Source organism: Rattus rattus, chromosome 14, assembly GCF_011064425.1.
Source record: "Rattus rattus isolate New Zealand chromosome 14, Rrattus_CSIRO_v1, whole genome shotgun sequence".
Taxonomy (NCBI): Eukaryota; Metazoa; Chordata; class Mammalia; order Rodentia; family Muridae; genus Rattus; species Rattus rattus.
Genome location: NC_046167.1, coordinates 13,136,953 through 13,157,954, shown reverse-complemented (window position 1 = coordinate 13,157,954; position 21,002 = coordinate 13,136,953). Strand labels below are relative to the sequence as shown.

General features: G+C 38.9%; 1 protein-coding gene across 15 annotated transcripts in view; it reads left to right on the top strand.

The window, feature by feature from the left end:
• Nucleotides 1-21,002, top strand: part of Celf2 (CUGBP Elav-like family member 2) — an 821,906-nt gene that overhangs the window by 541,100 nt on the left and 259,804 nt on the right. The window lies entirely within an intron of this gene.

Below are 21,002 nucleotides of genomic sequence, written 5' to 3'. Positions count from 1 at the left end.
TCACAGCAAGAGGAAGCCTTACTACCAGAGGGCAGGGTCATTCTCTCACATCTTTAGTATATTCAGAGAATTTTTGTCTCCTTAAACTTCTTCTCTTGACCTCTAAATGTTTCTTGCTCCTTTTCTGTTTACCCTTCACACCCCCCTTGTTCCTGCTTGAGCATGAACATGTTTGGCTCATAACCCATTGTTCAGCTCTCCTTCAGAGAGCTCACACATCTACGTGTCTAGGCTGAAGGGGAGTGGAATACAGTGCTATTTTTTTAACACTGACATGTTTTATCTGCTTGTCTCACAATGAGTTGTTTTTTTTAACCTCAGTAGCTAGGCTTAGAATCAGCCATGGTCAACTTTGCCTGCTGATTGATAGACATCCTGAGTTGCCCAGAGTCTCATTTCAACAATTTATTAAAAGCATTGCAGATTCAACCACATTTAACTTACTAAAACTAAAGACGTTCATTTACTTGACTCAGAATTCTTCAAGATGAAGTTACTTCATGAACTAGCTTGACAGAATTTCTCACTGACATTTCGTTACTCATTTTAAAACAGATTTGCTGTGATACTTAGCTTTTATATTGTGTTCTGTTTTTGTTGTTTGTCTTCTTTTGGGACCTGGATCTCAAGTCCTTGTTGGTCTGGAACTTTCTATGTAGATAGGCTGGCATTGAACTCAGGAAGACCTGCTTGCCTCTGCCACCCACATGCTGGGATCAAAGGTGTGTGCTATCATATTTAGTTAGATTGTAATTTTTAAAAATCATGGATAAATTTTTTAAAAATGTAGATATCGGTTGAATTAAAGTATTAAATAAAAACAGTAAAGATTTTCTCATTTTTTTGGAAACAGGTTGTTTTAAAACATTATTTAACTTCCTCGTTTTTATTAGATTCTGCAAAAAATACCCTGTAGTCCTTAGGATTCTGAGTAGTAGTTGTGTTAGGTCAAATAGCTGCCATCTCTGGTAGTAATGACAAAAGAAGGGAAGGAATGGAGCACGGAAGAGGCTCTCTTTCTGCCCTTCTGTGTCAGCGGCAGTGGGTGCTTCTGAGAGAACCCAGTAGGACCAGTGAGGATGAGCATGCGAGTTGTAGACATTGTAGTGTCATCCGAGAGTCCTTACCCTTCCCACCTCCTGCACCTTCTTGGTCTTAGTAGAATCTCTCTGTAGTGTCTGGACTACATTCTGAGGAAGAAATCCTAAGAGAGCATGCATCTAAGGCGGTTTTTAGTGTAGTACTTTGCTGAGTTGTGCTGGTCCAGGTCTGTGGTGTGTGGATCGAATGGTCTTGTCAAACCGTAGTGCTTGTTAAGTTACTGATACAGGATGGTTGTCCACTTAGGTGAGGTATGAGGATAATCCTATTAGAAAAGTGATTACCTGACAACCAAAACACATCAACACAGTAACAGTTATGGTACTAGGATGGATAGTAGAATCCTGACAGGTTATCTATGAGCAGGAAAATGTTACATGGAAACATGCTATAAAAATGGTTTCAGGAGTAAAAAGCAAAATATCTACTTTTCATAGATTTTTTTTGTATATATTATACATATAAGTTACATGTAAATCATAAAAAAATCATACATAAAAAAATCATACATAAATTTTAAAAGTAGGACACATTGTTCTTTCACAAAGATTGTGATTTTCTTTTTTTTTTTTTTTTTTTTTTTCGAGCTGGGACCGAACCCAGAGTGTTGCACCTCGCAGGCAAGTGCTCTACCACTGAGCTAAATCCCCCAACCCCAAGATTGTGATTTTCAAATGAGCTATATGACCTTAGTATAAATATCCCATCTCAAACTATTTTAATATTTGATATACTATATATGGGCTTGAAATCATAATTATTTTAAATTAAACTAATTAAATTTATGTTTATTACAGCATTTCTGGTAGCAATGAAGCTTACTTATTAAATGGAATTTTAGAATTTAAAATGGGAAGTTTTAAATTGGGCATCATGGCTCATGCTGCAATCATAAAATTTGGGAAACTAAGGCAGAAGGATTTCTATGAGTTCAGGGCCAACTTAGACTATATATAAAATTCTAAGTGAAGAACAAAAAGAAAGAATCAAGAAAGTTTTATAAAATTTTGGGTGCTAGAGGATGGAAAGGAACTTCTGCAACTAACCACTGTTCATGATTATATATATAATGAACATGCATGTATATTAATATTGTAGATCAGCACCCTAAGCTGACTGTTTCCTTGCATCCCTAGTGTGTAGATGTCCACACTACCTACCCTTTAATGGTATTGACTGCATGATGGCAACATCAGTGTTGTGTAGTCCTGGTAGTCCTGAGTAGTCCAAGGTGAAAGTGAGTCTCGGGACCACAGCTTTTAGTGCCCTGAATCACATAGAAGAGAAGAAGCCTATTAGGTGAAGATCAAGGGGAGTAGTGAAGTCACTGCTGGTGTGGAAGTGCACACACTAGTAAGAGTGCCTCCTGTGCACTAGAATTCGACACAGAGGACAGCATCTCAGCAGAGCTTCCTTCCGTCAGTGCGTCTGTCTCCATTCTCCTTCCTTCCTTTCCCCTTCTGCTGGGTACAGTGCCACCCTGTAGGTAGTGCACCTCACACGTGCCGCAAGATTCGCACTCCAGGTCATCTTTAGATTGTCTACTTACCTCAGGAGACTTCATGACTTGTTATGTATTTGCCCAAGTACACCTTTTATTCTCTTTGTAGCATGTATAAGCTTCTGTATTCATATTATTGAAAAAATATTATGCTTTTAAAAATGGTTAAAGCCAGTCAATAGAAATTATATTAAATGTATATAATAACTTTGATGATTAAAATAGAAACTTATCACCATTAAGGCTAATTAAGAATAATTATCTATTAAATTTTACATTCTATGATGGTTGACACTGGAAGAAACCACAGACTACACAATTCAAATAAATAGGTAGGTGAATGTCTTAATTCTAGGTGGTTTTGAAATGTAACATATGTTGAGGGTGACGCTGGCAAGTTTTGCAGTGTTGTCCTTCTTTGCTTTGCTTTTGACAAGTGTGCTTGACACACATGCGCACGCGCGCACGCGCACACACAGAGACACACACACGTCTCATTTGTCATGGAGAAGAACAAATGTGTTGGTACTGTGTTGATTCCTTGAGCTGTAAGAGATTTCTCTTCTTTTTCCTTTCTCTGAAATGGTCTCAGTGTGCAGGTCAGGCTGGCTTCTCAGTCGTCCAACCTCCTGTCTTGTGCTCTGCCACACCTAGATAGCTAGATTTTTTTTTTAATTGAAGACTTCTGTTTTCAAGTTTAGTACAACCTAGAAAAATAAACTGTCTGTTGTTGGTATGGGGACACATGAATTTAAGGCAGTGTAGGACAAGAGGAAGTGAAGAAATATGGCAGTGCAAGGCAGAGGGAAGGGAGACGGTGGTGTTTGCGAGTCCTTTGCTGTGGCCTTGTGTGAATTGCCTCCCACAGTGTGCAGATAATGTGTAACAAGCATTGACAAGACGTAGACACAGGGTTTTCAAGAAACAAAATCGGTTCTCTGTCCTATAAACATACTCTTTTATGTGTCCCGTCTGATGAAGATTTTAATCCACAATGACAGTTTCATGGCAGACAAATTGGATCCTATAAAAGTAACAATAACGTATAAAATGTTTAAAGTCATAATTCATATAGAATTTTATTTATGGAGCAGTAAGACTCATCCATAATCCTGTGTGGCAGCCTTTATCATCGCAGATATGTTTTGTTTTGACTTGAGCCTTTTCCCTTTTAGGATTTTCCATCTTCCAGGGCTCTATGCTTTTCTTTTAACTTTGTCTTTCAGAAAGCTTAGTTTAGCTCTTTGTCTTCTTTCCACTCATGTCTTGCTGGGTTTGGCAGATGTAACAAAATACCCTGGACAGAGGGGCTTAGACTAGTAACATTCATTTCTTGCAGTTTGTGAGGCCAAGGAGTTCAAGATTGCCGTGCAGTTTGTAGGTTTGGATTTGGTGAAGGCGTTCTCACTGGCCTGTGGAGAACCATTTTCTGTGGCATCCTCATATGACCGCATTGTCTAATTCCCTTTCTTCCTCTTATGAGGGTGTTAATCCTTTCCGTGGCTCCACATTCATAAAGTCATCTGATATAATCACCTCCCAAAGTCCTCATCTAATGCTATCACATTGGATGTTATAACTTAAATATACCAGTTTTAGGGAGATTGTAGATACACAGTCAGCCAGTCAGTAGCAGACACTGGTAGAGTTGTGTAAAAGCACACCCCAGGAGAGACTTAGGTTATCTTGACTATAAGAAACAATTCTGCTACCTGGATTAGTCCATGTACAAGGTTTTATGGGAATTTGTTTTCATTACTGAGGATAAAACAGTAGCATCTCTCAGGCTAGGCAAATGAGGTTGCAGAAGTTCTTTCTCTGTAAACCATTCGAGGCTGGACTCTCAGTCATTCTCACCGCACCGCTTCTGCTTCCTATGTTACACCATGCGCAGCAGAACATTATAAAGACATTCGTTTTAATTAGAGTACTAGCCTATGAATAGAATTTCCAGGCCAGGTAGTAATTTCTGAGGAATTGCCCATCTATTTTCAGTAGACATTGAACCATGACTGTGTGCTTTACCTTACTGTATGTGTCTGAGTGCCAGTTTTCCATGTTCTTTCCATTTGTTGATGTCTGTCCCAGTATCATTCTGTGAACTCTGTCTTCTTATCAAAACCTTTTTTTTTTTCTGCTACACTTCTGCAGGAAAGCTGGGTGAGGACAGAGGAAAAGAAAGAATTTAGAAATACCTGTTTTGTTTTCTTATAAAAACAAAGCATTGAATGGGGCTTTGGAGTCAGTACAGAACACACTCAGACAGCATATTCTCAGTACCGAGGAGATTTTATTACCCTGGGGGGACAAGTCAGGCCTGCCTCTGGATAGGGCAAAGACGGCAGCTGGAGTTTCTGTAGTAATGGTGTTGGGAGAAAAAGGGTCGTGTCTGTAAGGATGAGTTGGTAAGTCCTGATTGGACAAGGTAGCCAGTGTAGCCAAAAAATGAATTTTGACTGCTGGACCTTGATGCTTTGATAGTTGGACCTCAGTGATGAGCTTCAGAAATGTGTTAGACATAAGGAAGTGGCCAAATAAGAAGCTAGACTTGGTAGAGATGGAATCTCATGGTTTAGCAAAGGTGAGGGAAACAGGGTGGGAGATCTGCTGGTGCTGTGTTTGCAATGCAGGGTGTTAGAGTCCTTGCGCATTGTACTTGTTTTTTTCCTGTGATGATCCCCAGTCCTGTGTTCCTAGACTCAGCCTTTATTCTAATTAGCTTCAGTAGCCAAGGCACTTGACTGTCTACTTCAGTGTCTGCGGCGCATGGGAACTTTGCATTTCCCAGACCAACTCCAATCTTCTCATCCTTCACTTTCCTACTTCCCAAATGGTAGCCAGGTGCTTGGGGGAAATCCTCATGTTCTTGACTCCTGTTTCCTCTTCTCCAGACCTAGTTAATCAGCTAAACTGTTTTTGTGTTCAGCATTTAGCCATTTTTGTTCTGATCACTTCTTGTCGGGTGTGTGTGTGTGTTCATGCACACACATGTGGAGCACATATGTGGTCAGGAGGAACTTGTAGAAGTCACTTTTCTCCTTCTATTGCCTGGGTTCCAGGGGTTGAACTCAGGTTGTTAGACAGGGTCACAAATGTCCTTAACCAGTGAGCCATCTCATGGTGCACCAGCATAGTTCTTAACAATTTACTTACATGTTACTTTATCAGAACATTGTTCTAATTTCAGTATCAATGACTAGCAGCTAGTCACTTTCTGTTATTGTTATATATCTATTTTGAGACATTTTGACTATTTGATAGCGTAGGCTTATTTGTTTATTTTCAGTTTGTTTACTGAATGTATGCTTCAAGACAATAGAAGATTTTTCTTTCTGGTTTGCTGCTGTTTGTGCATAGCCTGGAATACTATTTAGTTTATAATAGGTAGTCAGCAATTATTATTAAATAAATAGGCATATCATTTCTTCTCCCTTGAATCACTTGTAACATTTACACTGACAGTCTGTTGGGTGAGCTCTTAATCTTTCATACGTTTTGGAAAGGTGTCCATATATTTTGGTACTGTCTTCCTGTAACTTGATTTCTTTATATATAAATTTGCAGTACTGCTAGGCTTTGAGATCTCATTTGAAAGATGTCTTCCTCATAAGTACTAAGGATTATGATGATAATATAATTTTTATAACTCAATCTAATTTTAATATAGTAGTGTGGACCCTATTAGCTAAGCACGTGGTTATAACCTTCTATTATAGCACCCTAGGATATAATGTTATAATATAATAATTTCTTATTACTGTGGTTCCATTTATAAGGATCTCAGTTATATACATATCGAGCTTTCACAGTTTAAGAATAAATATCCAGAATAAGAATTTGCCATTGAGAAAACTTATCAAAAGTGTAAAATACTATTATCTAAAGGGATTTTGACAAAATATGTCTGTATATTTAAATTGCACCTTTTTGTTTTAATAATTCATTCTTAAACCAGGTTATGCGTTTTCACCTAAAATTCTAGATTAAGTGCCTTTTAGCTCTTGTCTCACCTTCTATGTGATTTAATGCAATTACCAAAGAGAAGTAAGGTTAAAATTAGCTTTGGAGATAATGGTCTAGTACATTAAATAATTAAGGGAGACATGAGATACTGACTGAAACTTGGGCCCTGTAGTCATTTGTAGGAAGGCTTGAGTTTTAACTTTATGTTTATATCTTAATGTGCTGTGTAACAGTGAGGGTTATAAACTTGCTAATCTTTCTTCTGCCATGTGGAATGAATACCCAGGTCAGTGACTAGGACCATGGAAAGCAGGAAGGATAATGAACTGAACAATAGTGCCTACTGAGGTATTACTACTGCTAATGCTTTTACCACTGTGTAGTCCTGGGCAAAGTGATGCTGCAAAGACTGTCTCGGAAGCAGAGTGCGAGCTTCAAGTAGAACAATAAAATGCAAATGCCACTTCTGCTTTGCTCCTAGACCCTAAAAATGAATGGTGGAAGAGAGAACTGGAGCTGCCTTTAAGCACAGCAGAACAAGTTCAGAATAAACAGACTCCCTTGAGGAGCTTATCTGTTTGTGACTTATCTAAAGCTACAGAATTGGTGATTTGTAGCACTTTGTCTGTCTCACTGGATCATGTGATCGTTTGTGAATCCATATTCTTCTTTCTGTGTATGCTTCAGCAGAGGAGGTGAGTGGAAGAGAAGGTATTCTCAGATGTTCAGGCCTTAGCAACAACCCATCCTAGAGTTGAACCTTCAGTGAGATTATCCCACCGTGTGCTCTGTACAGTTCTCAGCTTTGCTGCTGTTTCGCGGTTTCATGACTCCCTAAAGATGCTAGAGGCCAGTGCTTCTGTGGGTTTTTGTCTGTTTGTTTTGTTTTTGTTTTATTCAGAAACAAAACAAAACAACAACAACCAAAAAAAAAAAAAAAAATCCCAAGTCCAGTCCCAGGCTACAGTTTCAGTGGGTCTAGGTCGGGCTGAGCATTTGCATTTCTAACCGGCTCTGAGGAGGTTCTGGTTTGGGTGCTACTGGTCAGGAAATCACACTGGCCAACCACTGCTGTATGTAATGGTTACAGTTGGCCCTCAGTTAGGTACACAGTATGCTCTCAGTAAGTGCTAGTTGGTTCACTGCATCTAATGACACTGGAATGAAATATAAAGGGAAGAGAAAGTATATTAAGGTTCTCATTAGGCGCCCTGCCTGACTCTCATTAAGATTGCCCTGATTTCTTTTCTGTCCTGGGCACGAGGGCTCAGTGCTAATTTTCAGGCTCCTGTAGTCCCTGAAGTATCATCACTGTCATCTAAGCCAAGGCTCTCTGTACCCTTTCTTTTCATGACTCATTTTAGGCGAAGCACTGGTAATGTCCAATAGAGCCCTTAGGACTAATGTGTGAGTGAGAACCCGTGTACTTTGCAAAGAGTTTTGGTAAATAAAATGTAAGCTGACTGTAGCTGCTTCCACTAAGCTGACGTTTGACTGAGTTACCAGAGGGAAGATGTATTTAAAAAAAAAAAAAGAGAGAGAGAGAGAGAAGAAAAGAGATAATAAATTCAACTTGTAGAGGAAAAAATGGTTGGAATTGCTGAATTCATTGTTTATTTCTCTCACAATTTTCTGAGTGTAAGCATGTGGCTATTTCCTCACCAGAAAAGAATTTTTGAAAGATTATTTGCCATATCATTTATATTCCTCCTACTAAAGCATTTTAGAGACAAAGAGTATTTTCTGTCATTAAAACAGGAAACAACAACAAAACCAAACAAAACACAAAAGAGCCCCAAACCAGCCTTTATGTTTTATAAGCTTTGACTTTTACAGACCCTTCACTATACCGCAAGAAGAAAACTGCTGTCGCCAGGTTTTAAATGTCCTTTCCATTGGATTTCTGAATGTAATTGTCACTCTGCCTGCAGCCAACATACGAATTCAGTCTTCAGAGTACTGTTTTCCTTAGAGTCCCTGGGACATTAACAGGATGTTTTGTGGATGAAAAGGACTTCAGCAGGAATAAAACTTAGTAAAACAAGTTTAAACAAAGTTAAGCAGTTGTCTTTAATTTGGAACTCCAGAATGTTTGATGATTGTTATAAATTGTGGGATGGAGAGAGAGGTATATTTTTCAGACCTCATATAATCATGGATACCTCTGGTACTGACTGAGCTGGACAGACTTTGGAAAGTACAGTGTATATCAAACCATACTGCATTCCTCAAGAAGATTCAGGTATAGAGACAGCTGAGCTCTTCATGCCAATAGGAGGTCCACAGTTTATTTTCATTTCAGGTGGAAGAGAAGTGGTGGTGGGAATCTTTGGAAAGATATATGGTTCCCTTCCATAATTCTCTTACTGGTGAGACCTCAGGGTCTTTCTGGAATGTTGAGTTCTGTCTAAAGTTTTACTGAGATAGTGACTTTTTCATTCTTTATTGCCTTTATTTGCACAAACTTTCATTGTCTAATTCATCCAGTCTGATAGTATTGCCAGATGTTCTAGAATAAAATGTTGCAGGGAAATCTTATATTTGACCCCTTATATCTGTCTAATTTCAAAATTATGGAAAATTCAACTATTAATTTTAGGTCCAACCATTTACATCCTAAACAAGCTCATGAGTCCTCTGCCAAGATGGGGGCATTGTTGTTTGCCAATTCCTATTCTTTCCAGGCTTGTGGCCTGCATCTCTCCCTGTCCCTCCCCAGGGCTGTATTCTAGTTAGCAGTACTCTGCCTGTTATGTTGCTTTTCCTGCTTGCTAGGAAATGTCAAGGAGGTGTAGTTTGAACAGTGGAGGCTATTAATCTCTGTGACAGTGTCAAGAAAAGAGTACAGTTTTACAGCTGCAGGTTATTAGCACTCCTGACAATAGAAAAGTTGACATTTTTTTCTTTTCTTTGCATTTAGGCTCTTGCCTTGAAAAAAAAACTTGCAGTGAAGAGAACATGCATTTTAGCTGTTTTAGTATTGCATTTAGGGAAGTAGTGAAAACCAGAGAGTAGGGTTTCTCAGATTTGTAGTGTAGTTGACCTTTTAATCCCTGAGTGGTTATTAAGGATACTAATTATTCGTCACCCCCAGTCTGCCTCCTGCTCCTCACATAAAGACTATCGGCGTCTGGAAACAGTTAGAGCAACCTCATTTGACAGCAGCGTCATACTTGTTAAGATGCACTGAGCTGTGAGAACACATCCATCAAATATCTAAGGCAGAATTTAAGAATACAGGCTTCCTGTTTTCTCTTCTTAAGGAGTAATCCAAACTTTTAACTTGATAGATTGCAGAGTACTGCCATTTTCTGTTTCAGCCAATCTAGTTCATATTCACTGACTGTAATTATAAGTGTAGGTGTGTGAATTAGTTGGCTTAAAAACTCCAAATTGGGCACACTTATAAATGTGTTACATGTAAATGTTTCAAGTATAGAATACATAATTTAAATGAATGACAAGAAGCACAAGCATCATTGGAATTGTGAGGAAAACAGAAATTAGATATGTTACAGCCTTGTTTTTGTTCTGCATGCTGCCTTCATGTGTGAGAAGCCAAGAAAACTACAAAATATGTAGAGAATTGAGTGGGATCTTGGGTGTAGCCTATTAGCTTGAAACATTGGCAAGAAGGAAATCACTTGTTTTCTGTGTGTTATTATGTAACCATGAAAAAACTGTTTTGTTTGCTTGTTTTTTTAAGCCTTTACTTTCCCTACGTGAAAAAAAAAAATGAAATGGGCCTTCAGTCTCAGAATGTTGATGACGCTGCACTCTGTGTGTGCCTCAGCGTGACTCTCCTCCTCCACACTGCATCCCTGTGTCGGAATGCGGGGAGGAGTCTAGACTGAGAGCCAGGCAGCTTGACTCACGGTTAATATCTTACCTATTTAGAAGATTACGGTGTTCAGATGTGCTGGAGTCTGTCATCATTTTACCCTGTGCTCTAATGTCAACAGGCTTTTACCAGCCCAGACTCCTTGTTCATATCTAGCCATTTTATCATGACTATAGATGGGGGAGATGCTAAAGACACAGCTTGTGAAAACAATATGGACCATGACCTCTGAGTTTTTCTATCAGAATCATTATGTAAGATGCCTTTATTTGATGTCAGTGTTCTTTCTCCCATTGTCTCTCAACTGTTTTCCCATGTACTTCTGTTTCTCTGACTTACCTGTTTTCCTTTAAAAATGGCTTATAATTTGGTATTTGTATCCCTCATTTTCCACACTACCTGATGTTTCCTGTACGTACCATGCATCTCAGCTCATAGAGTTTGGAACAGAAAGGCCATAGAGAGACTGTTAAAATGTCCTACCAGCCTTCTTTAGGCAGCCATTTTTAAAACAGGATATTTATGTATTATAGCTCATGGAGAAGCCAATGCTAAATGTGACAAAACTTATAAAATGTATCATTACACTAAAGAGGGTGCTAGAACATTACCAGTATGAAGAACTAGTAATATCTTCATAGATTTCCATTGTGTGTGTCCTTTCCCAAGGGTGTCAGGAGTACTTGCTGGTCACATAGAGCCATGTGACCCATCAAGTGTTCAAGACAAGCAGAAACAGGCAGTACTTGAATTTTTTTTCTGAATTTGTGACTATGCTGGACTGCTGCAGCTTTCTTGTGCCCTCTGGGTTTCTTGACAAACTGGCCTCCTGCTAAGGGGAGGGAACCTAAAGGCAACAGGAAGAATTAATGAGCCACTGAGAATGTGACTGTCTGAGAACAGAATGGTGCTTGTGTCCTGAGCTCTTTGTCCCTAAAGTTTTCAGAGAAGCCCAGTGTAAAGACTTTTAAAACATCACGTTTGTGTTATCTCTTCCAAATGGCAAAAGAAAATGGAAAATTTTTTAAAAATCATTAAAGCACATTGCTTGAGCATTATGCTGAGCTTGGGTTTTTGAAACTTCTGGGACACGCATGAGGTGCTTGTTGCTGCTACAAGACAGAAAGTGGGACAAGTAGAGGACATTTTTTATAATGTGGCTTTCCTTGAGCTTGGTTTGTTTTAATATGGTTTTATCAACTACTATTGGCAAGGAAGGCTATTTCTCACTGGTTCACAGTTACGTGTAGCTAGACAGCTAGGCAGACAGGCAGGTAGGCAGGGAGATGGGGAGATAGGTACGGAGATGGATATGGAGCTTAGCCTTCCTTTCACGCCGGTGTGAACAGTTTGTTCTCTATGGAGCTTGTTTCAGTCCTCACCAGGTCTTTCTTCTCCATTGCTGCAGGGCTGCTCCTACCGCCTAGATTCTGATGGGCACCTGGTTGTGTTCACCCAACCCCTTTCTACCCTAGAGCTACAGCAGTTTAATCCAGCAGCCTACCCTGTGGAGCCATGCCCATTCTCACAGTACTTCAGACACTGCAGACTGTCTTCTGGCCTTGTCTCCTCTGTCTGTACTTTTCCCTCACTGCATCAGTGAGCCTGTCTCTCATTGCCTGCCTCTTTGCTTATCTTTATTTTCCTGCATAAAGTTACCATTTAGGGAGAGATCAGCAAAAGCCCAAGTTCTGAGAGAGATTCACCTGTTTCTAAGACTTGTCCTGTTTATCAGTCTGATCAAGACGCATGGGAGCATGACCGAACAGTCCTGTGACTGGGCACTGCCTCTTTAAGGCAAAACAACAGTAACTCAGTCTAGAAGGGAGTGGATTTTGAGCTAAAGAGCTGTAGCCCTCAGCTTTCTAAAACGATAGATATCCTTGAAAGTAATTTGCCTTTTAGAGACTTATTAAACAGGACATTTACAAACTGCAGTTGTATGACATACTTTGAAAACATCTTTTGTATATTTCACATGAAGTGCTTTCTTTACATTTTGAATACTGGATAGTTGAACTGTAAATATTTATCTTTGGGTTTCTACTTACTGCAATTTGTGCAAGACATTTAATTCTTATAGAATCCTTGGCTTTTAGGATTTGCTTCTCTTTGTGAGCTACCTTAAAAAGGTCTAATAACCTCCCTAACATATTTAAGAGTGAACATGTAAGATGTCTCAGTTTGACCTATTTAGTAGATATTGAACGAACATACATACTAAGTAACAGGGAAGTCACTATGTAACTAGGGTTCCTGAACAAATTGTGTTCTGTTTATAGGTTTTATACATATTATTATAATATTTATTTTTATTAATTTTAGTTTTCTCAATACTATTATAATTTACGAATATTATTACTAGGTTTGCACTTACTGCATTTGAAACTAACTTATGAATACTTATTTGTTTGTCTTATTACCAAAGACTTATTTAAGTGCAGGTAGAGCCAGCCGAGAAGTGATGAAAGGTCTGAGCTCAGGTAAAATACCTTCATAGCTCCTTTATAAGATGATGCGTATGATGCTCTCAGACTTGAAGGATTTTTGGTTTTGTGTATATTGTATGTATATATGTAAATGTATGTATTTGTTAATACTGTTCTTATAATTAGGGGAAGTCTGAAAGGAGTTAACAAGGACATTTTTACACGGAGTAGAAAATTTAGTTTACATGCTTTAGTTTTTATTATTGTAGTTCAACTTTGCTTAATCTAGTTACCTAAAGTTTGTCATTTTGTTTTCTTCTTACTAAGCTCTAGGTTTTTTGATCTTGGATTCACCAGAGTGAAAATCAAGCATGCTTCTTTACATGGTCATTGTGAGGACTTTAGATAGTGGCCTTCAGGGTTGCAGATGGATTCTTACCCTGTTGAGAACTAACCAGTGCAGTATGTTAAAGTAAAAAACTAGCTTCATACAGGAAAAATGGAATTCTGTTCTTTAATAGTTTTACTCGGGTCCGTACTTACAGGTTTTGGTGAATGTCTCTAGTAGTAACCATGTAAAAATTGTACAGTAAGCTCTGTTTATATTTGGTTTGATTCAAGTGTGGCTCTGAAGTAGCTGGTCCCGATGTTGTAGTGGGATTTACAGAAGGAAACTGGGAAAGGCAGTGGATTGGTGTCTAGAACTAATATGTTGTGTGGTAGAGAGAACCTGACTTCGATGTCTTCTGGGTTTCCTTATAGTGTTTGTAGCTGCACTGTACTAATATTTCAGAACCGTTTAAGACCTGAAAGTGAAATTTCACATTATGCTATTTAATTTAACTCTTTGATTAGAACTTTGAAGTGTTTTTATTTACACTTTATTTTTGCAACACATACATACACACACACTCTCTCTTAGAGAATCAAATTTATAACAAAATTTAATTCTCCCAGGGTGGAGAACACCTTAAGAAAACCAATATGTCAATAGCTTTAAATTATAAATCATAAACGTTGTAACTATGTTATGCCTTCTTCCCCCACCCCCCCCCAAAAAAAAAACTTTCACAACACAGTGTCACATAGCATTCTTTTGGTGCTTGGATAAACTGTTAATTTGTCTTCTTTCTTCACTAGGCCATCTCTTCAGTTAAGTAAATGAAATGTCCTGATTTTTTTTTTACATTTTCTAATGCAAAATTCTACTTTATACTGCTATCAGTCCTTTCTATAGTCCGAGAAGCAGATCTAAGAAAATGAATGACTCAAATGCATTCAGCACCATTCCCAACTGTGTTGATTAGGAGAAATATTCACTATCTTTTTCTTTTTATGATGCCCAGGGTTAAGCTAACAACTTTACTTTGTGTATCAACAAATTGTTTCTTTGTTGTAGAAAACATGGATTTTAGTGAACTAAACCAATCTCTTCAAACATTTATAGACATTTGATTCTTCTCTGGTAGCTCATCTTGATTATACGTTTGACAGTTCTGTTTATAGGTTTTTATTAATGTTATTACAAATACTAGATTTTCATTATTTTAAAAACTAAATAAAAATAGCCTTGGGTAGCCTAGTGTAATCTAAGCACTTGGGAGGCTAAAGCAGGGGGAACAAGACTTCAGGGTCAGCTCCGGCTACATAACCATGGAGATATCATGAAACTCAATCTCAAAAAACAGGAGTAGAAAGTGAAGATGTACAGAAAAAAAAAGAAAGTCTGTTTTGATATTACTAAATATAACCACAAGTAATTCGATATACAATTGCTAATATTTTTAGATAGCAACAAGTTTCCAAGTTTTTCAAGTTGTGAGGAGGGAATTAATCAACATTAAGTCAGTTAATCTAGAGCCTGGTATATAGGAAATATACAGTAAGTACTCTTGATTCTGTGTTAAAGCTTGTACATATTTGTATAGCTGTCATAGCATACACAGCAGATACCTTTTATTCTACCCTACCTCTCCCTCAATAAAGCTTTGATTTTCATGTCTCATCCTTACCTGCCGTCATGTGGCAGTGTCATTAGGAAAAGGGTGCTTGTACTCAGCAGTGCTTCCTGGACTCAGGAACTGTATAAACTTGCTTTGATGGGTTTTTGAAGCAGGCTCTCACCATGTAACTTAGGCCTACCTCTAACCTTTAGTCCTCTTGTCTCAGCCTCTCAGAAACTTAGATTATAAGTTTATTTACTATCATGTTGACTCTAGATTTTATTTGACAGTAAAAGACTTTTAAAACTAGCTATTAGTCATTTACTTCATGTATTTTAAAAAGAAATATATGATAAATGTACATTAAGATTGCCTTTTAGCCCTTGGGGGCTCCCAGAGATGAACCACCAACCAAAGAGCGAGCATAGTTTGGACCTAGTGCTCCCCCTACCCCCACACATGTGTAGCAGATGTGCAGCTTGGTCTTCATTCAGAGCCCCCAATGACTGGAGTAGGTGCTGCAATCAGGATGTAAAGTGAGTAAATAAACAAGTTAATGAAAAAAATTGTGTTTTAAGGGCTAAAGAGATGACTCAGATGTTAAGAGCACTGATTGTTCTTCCAGAGGACTTGGGTTCAAATCCCAGCAACCACATGGCAGCTCATAACTGCCTGTAACTCCAAGATCTTATATCCTCAAACAGCTGTACCTGTGCATATAAAATAAAAGATAAAATAAAAAAAGGATTCTTTAAATTCTTTAATAATTAGGATATGGTAACCTGTCGTTTAGCACTTGGGAAGTGGAGGCAGGAGAACCTGTAGTCCAAGATTCTTCTCAATTGCACGGTGAGTTGAGGCCAGCCTAAGCTATTCGAGATCCTGTATCAAAATAGACACTTCTGTCCTTGCTGATCCCGTTTCATAGTGACTTAGGAAAACTCTGTGTCAGACCTCTAGTCTGTGTGCCCTCCTACCTCATGTACTGTGTAACTATCGAGTGACCCACAGAGAGCAGATGGACAGTACAGGAGGGTAAGACTGTTGTAGTCTATATGTCTACGAACTATTGCTGGTCATAAATTTGATTACATTATGAATATTACCAAAATGGTTATAATGCATATAGCTCATTTGTTTATATATTTGTGCCAATTTCTATTGAACAGAGAACAGAAAAAATGAAAAGTTGTTCTCATTTCGTAATTTTTCCTCTTTTTCTATTTTACTCTTCAGTATGAATTACAACTGAAGAACATCCACACAAAATTAGTAGGTAGGTTCTCCATTTGTAGAATGTCTCTAGAAGTCCAAATTTATGCTCATCAATTTTGTATTATGGAATTATCATAATCAGATTTTACACACTCAGATTTCTTTTTCCAAAGTTTCTGAATTGAAATAACACAGAAAATAGGATGTATTGGTTTGATAAGAGACAATGTTATAGTGTTATAGACGTAGTTTAATATTAACTGACAACCCAAGCTAAAAGGAGTGCATTTTGTTTGTTTTTGTCATCCATGTGCCCTCCTACTTCATGAGCTTGTGATTGGGTGAGCAGAATTCATGTGCTTGACTAGAATGCTTTTTAAGGTCTGTCCTAAACCTGTGGAATGAAATCTGAAGAAAAGAATTTTACTTTTCTGGCCCAAAGTTTGGGTATCTAGAAGATACAGCAGAGTTAGTAGACTGAGTGCAAATGCCCTAGTCCCTGTGCTAAGAGCTCTCGTGTGCAGCAGACATGGTTTGCCTCCTTCGCTGCTCCCCCTCTGTAACATCCCCTATCTGGCCCTTGCTAAGGGTTCCTCTTGAGTCCCTGCTGCTGCTCTATTATTTAAATCCCATCTACTGAACTCACTACAGCAGTGCTCAAAGCTGCTTTTGTATTGGAAAACAAAGCTTTAAAAGCAGCCAGGGGAGCCACACAGAGGAGTAGTGATTTTGTGACAATGGCCTAAATCCAGAAAATGCATTTAGAGTTTTTGTTTGTTTTAGGTAGAATTAATTGACTTCTGCATGTTTGTCCATTGAAAATGGAGAATGCCTTTTTTCTTTTCCAGAGACTATGTGTTAGTGTGTGTTTATCATGTACTTCTATCCCATCGTCTGTAAAAGACTTTAGTGTGCATTTAGGACCTACACATAATTTATTTTGCATGTACATTATATTCTTTACATTCTGTGGTTATAGGATTATTCCATAAATGAAATATTCCCATGCAGAATGAATAATTACATATTTTGGTAGATAGCATCTACCTTTTAAAATTTGCATAGCCATGAATTTGTAGTGAATAGCGTGTTCTATCGTTTGTAATCGTCAGTTGGTAATGGTTTTGTATATCCTTTTGCACATGGATAGATAAGGAGAAGTGAATTTAAGATTTGGTTAAGTATAAGTGCAACAGAACACACAGTAATTCAAAAGGTGGGGGAGACATGGCTGTGTGTTATTGAATCTTTACAGAAACTTAAGGCAATAGGAGGGTTTTGAACTTTATACCAAGAAAATTGAGATGAGAAAGAGCAAAACTGAAATGTGTACAAAGAGTGCCGATGCATTTCTTGGTTAGAAGCCTTACTAAACATTTTAGTAGCATGCAAGGCAGAAGGGATTAATTTTCATTAGCACAGTAGACCACTAATCTTAAGAGGTAAAGAGGACGCTAAGTACAAGTGCTAGAAACAAACCATTTTGAACGACTGTTGCATTTTAATCAGTCTGAGTGGCATAAACATTAGAAGTAACTCATAAATGTAAACCAAAACAGAAATTAGAAAAGCAGGGGCGTTTTATGTAATAAAAGGCAAAGGCCTTCAGGAGGACTATGAGGCTCTTAGCCCAGCTCTTATCCATATGTTTCTGGGGGTCAGTAAGAACTAGTGGACCGAGGAGTCCAGTCACCTGCTCACCAATGGGTTTCAAATTGTTTGGGGCTCCAAGGAGGCTGTACTAGCCAGCTAGTCACTGTGTACCAGTGATAACTCTTGGTGAGAACAATCGAGAGTAAGAGACACAGCCCCTGGAAGAATAAGACGTCCACGCCCATGCTTTGGGACAAGCCTCCAGAGCTAATGGACTGGCCTGGCTCAGGGGAAGTGGGACGAGGTGGAAGAGCGCCATCTGAGCCTCTGGGAAGTTTTGTGAGAGGGTGTGTGTATGGAGGCCAGTGAGGCCACAGAAATCTGGACCTAATGTCCTGACCTCTTGCTGTGGGAATGTGACCTTTGTCAGAGGAAACAGTTATATTATGAATACAGTCAGGAATCATCTTGAGAAAAATCTCAATTTCTTAAGAATTAATCTATATAAAGAAGAGGAAAAAGCAAAACAAGTTAATGGCATTATAAACAGCTCCTCTGCTTGGCATTCTCACAAAGAAGCCCCGGACCGTGCCATGTAGAGGAGGATGCTGTTCGGATGAGTATTAATCCGAGGAGACTGTGTGGGTGTTGTGGGCACAAGCACGGTGATGCTGCAGAGCTGTTGCTGTAGCACTCACTTCTTTATTTCTATGAAAGGTTTGAAAGTATGAGGAGGCAGCGTACGATGGCGAAGGGCAAATTATGACTCAGGACTCATAGGATGCGCAACATATTTTTACAGGCTTTTCTCTCCAAACCCCAGAGTTGTTCCTTTAACTCCTGTCACCAGGAAAATGCGTGCTAATTTAAAATGCTGCCCCACCGAGATTCTAACTTACTAGCAGTTGCCACCAAGAGCAATTACACTCAGCCACAGACACTAGTGTTCAGGGTTAGAAAGATTTGTTAAACACATGTTTGTTTTCTCCTTCTTTATCCTGCTTAGGTTTTACATTCCTGAGAAGAAATAAGATGCTAAACATGATGAAAAGACTTTCCCCAACCAATTGGAAATATGTTATCTGAAGGAAAAAAACAAAAACCATGTGAAATTCGAATGTTTACACCTTCTGGAGCCATTGGAGAGTTTGGTGTATTTCAGTTGGGTTTGATGTTTAAATGTGATTGATATAAAAGAGTAGACTCTTCATTTACAGATAAAGTAGCAGACCAGTTTAGCCTGAGCTCAGCCATGAAATACCGTCTTCCTATAGGCATCATATATTTAGCTGTGCCGGCTTATGGTGTGCCTTCTTGATTAAAAACGAGACTCCTTTAAAGGAGCTCCACAGTGCTTCCTCTTTCACACCTGTCGGCTCTAGTCACTTTCCTCGAGTGTGTTGTGTTGAAGCAGAAAGTAGGGTGTTGTTCACTAAGCACTCACACACTTGGGGGTGGCGTTCTCTTTCTGTGGATGTGAGACAGACTACAGAAAAGCTTAAAGCTCTGTCCATGCTCTCTGCTGACAACAGAACTGGTGCTCAGACACAGGGGCTCCTAGGGTCATTCCAGCACATTCTCCATCCTCTCCCTTGGCTCTGCCTTGGTGACGCTGTTTCAGTGGGTCAGCTGACGTGTATTCTGTTCCTTAATCCCTGACTTTTCCACTTGATGTGAATGAAATCGAATGTTTGTTCTGGAATGGAGAGAGAGTGCTTCAGTGCATTCATCTTTACAGTGTGGCTAATAACTTGGTCAGCCTCACTGGAATGATGGGATGGTTTAGACATTTTGGTGAGCTGGGAAGCAAACTTTTCAGAGAATTTACTAAACAACAACAACAACAACAACAACAATAATAATAATAATAATAAAGACAGTGGGCTGTTTTCTCATAACGAACATATTTTGCTTGTCTCATAGTCCTTCTTAAGGAAAAGCCTGCTTGAAGCGGCAGTTAGGAAAGATGGTGAAAACGTGTCCCACGTTAACGGCTCCCAGAGGAGCTCCTAGAGGAGGCTTTTAAACCTCTGGCTGCACACCGTGCTCTGTGCCCTGCAGGCAGGAGACAGAGCATCAGGTTGAGCCTCCAGCAGGCTTCTGCTTAGAGAATGCTCTCGCTTCTGGAATCCTCTTAGCAAGTTTTCTTCACTCTGAAGTCTCAAACATAAGTCTCCATCTTCTTTCAGTGAGATGGGTACATAAAATGTAAATTCCAAAAGTTTATCAGATTTCCACCTTGAGATGCTGGTCTGTCACAGCGTAGATACGTAAAAGAGGTGAGTTGGCCCATTTTTTTCCTTTCTTCCATTCATTTAATACAAACACTTCTGAAATGCTGATCTTTGAAATTAGGAGGCCAGACCTCAAAAAGAAAAGAGAACAAAAGGAAGTGAGGAAGGCCCTAACTGGTGCAGTGAACCAGCTTCCGGTGCCCGAGAGCACGGGCATTTGAAGGCAAAGCTCAGTTTGTCTCATGTTGCCACACGACCCTTTGTTCTTGGAAAGACTTCAGAATTTGATTTTGTTCTGCTGCCTGAGATAACATGGTATATGCTTTGCATTTTAATTTACCCATAGATACTAAGTAAACATCACTCAAACACCTGCCACCATAGGCAGCTGTGGAAAAGCCATTTGTGCCTCCTATGGACTAAGGTGGCCATAGGCAAGGTTCAGTCGCTGTAATATAACTGATTATAGAAAAATGCTACTTTGGTTATGGGACATACTTTCTGGAGTGCAGTTTCCTGGTGTTTCTGATGTTCGTCCTATTATGGCCTTCCAGTGCTGTAGCTTTTAACTCTCTCCTGCATCTGTTAGCAATTCAGGGCCATCCTTCTCTGCGGCTCTTTTGAGGAGAACTGTTTAGAAATATGCATGCTACATGTAAAGAGATAGAAACCTGTTAAATATTCACTTCTTATTTGAAGTCTGGGAAGTAAGTGTTTGGAAATCATTCCATGAGAAATACTGATTTGAAATGGTTAAGCAGCTACTATAGTACTTGTGATTTTCCTATTAACACATAAGCATAGAGACATTAGACGTAATTATTGAAGCTATAGTATTTTAATTAGCCATTTTTACTTCCAACACCTGCCACTGTTAGAATCACGTGCATCGTTTTCTTCGTAAGAGTGACTCGGGACTACCAAAGTTACATGAACGCTCCATGACAGTAAGGTTTGTCACTTCATTTGACAGGAAATAAGACGTAATTAGAAATGCTTTCATGTTTTAAGTTCAAATATTAGACTTCTGAAATGTCACACCAGTATGGCAAATACTTTTAAATAGAACGAAAGCTTTCGGTGTAGCTACACATGTGCCTATACTAACAGTACCCATGAAGCAGGGACAGAGGCAGGAATAACTATTTGGGTTTAAGCTAGCCTGGTCTACATTGCCTACAT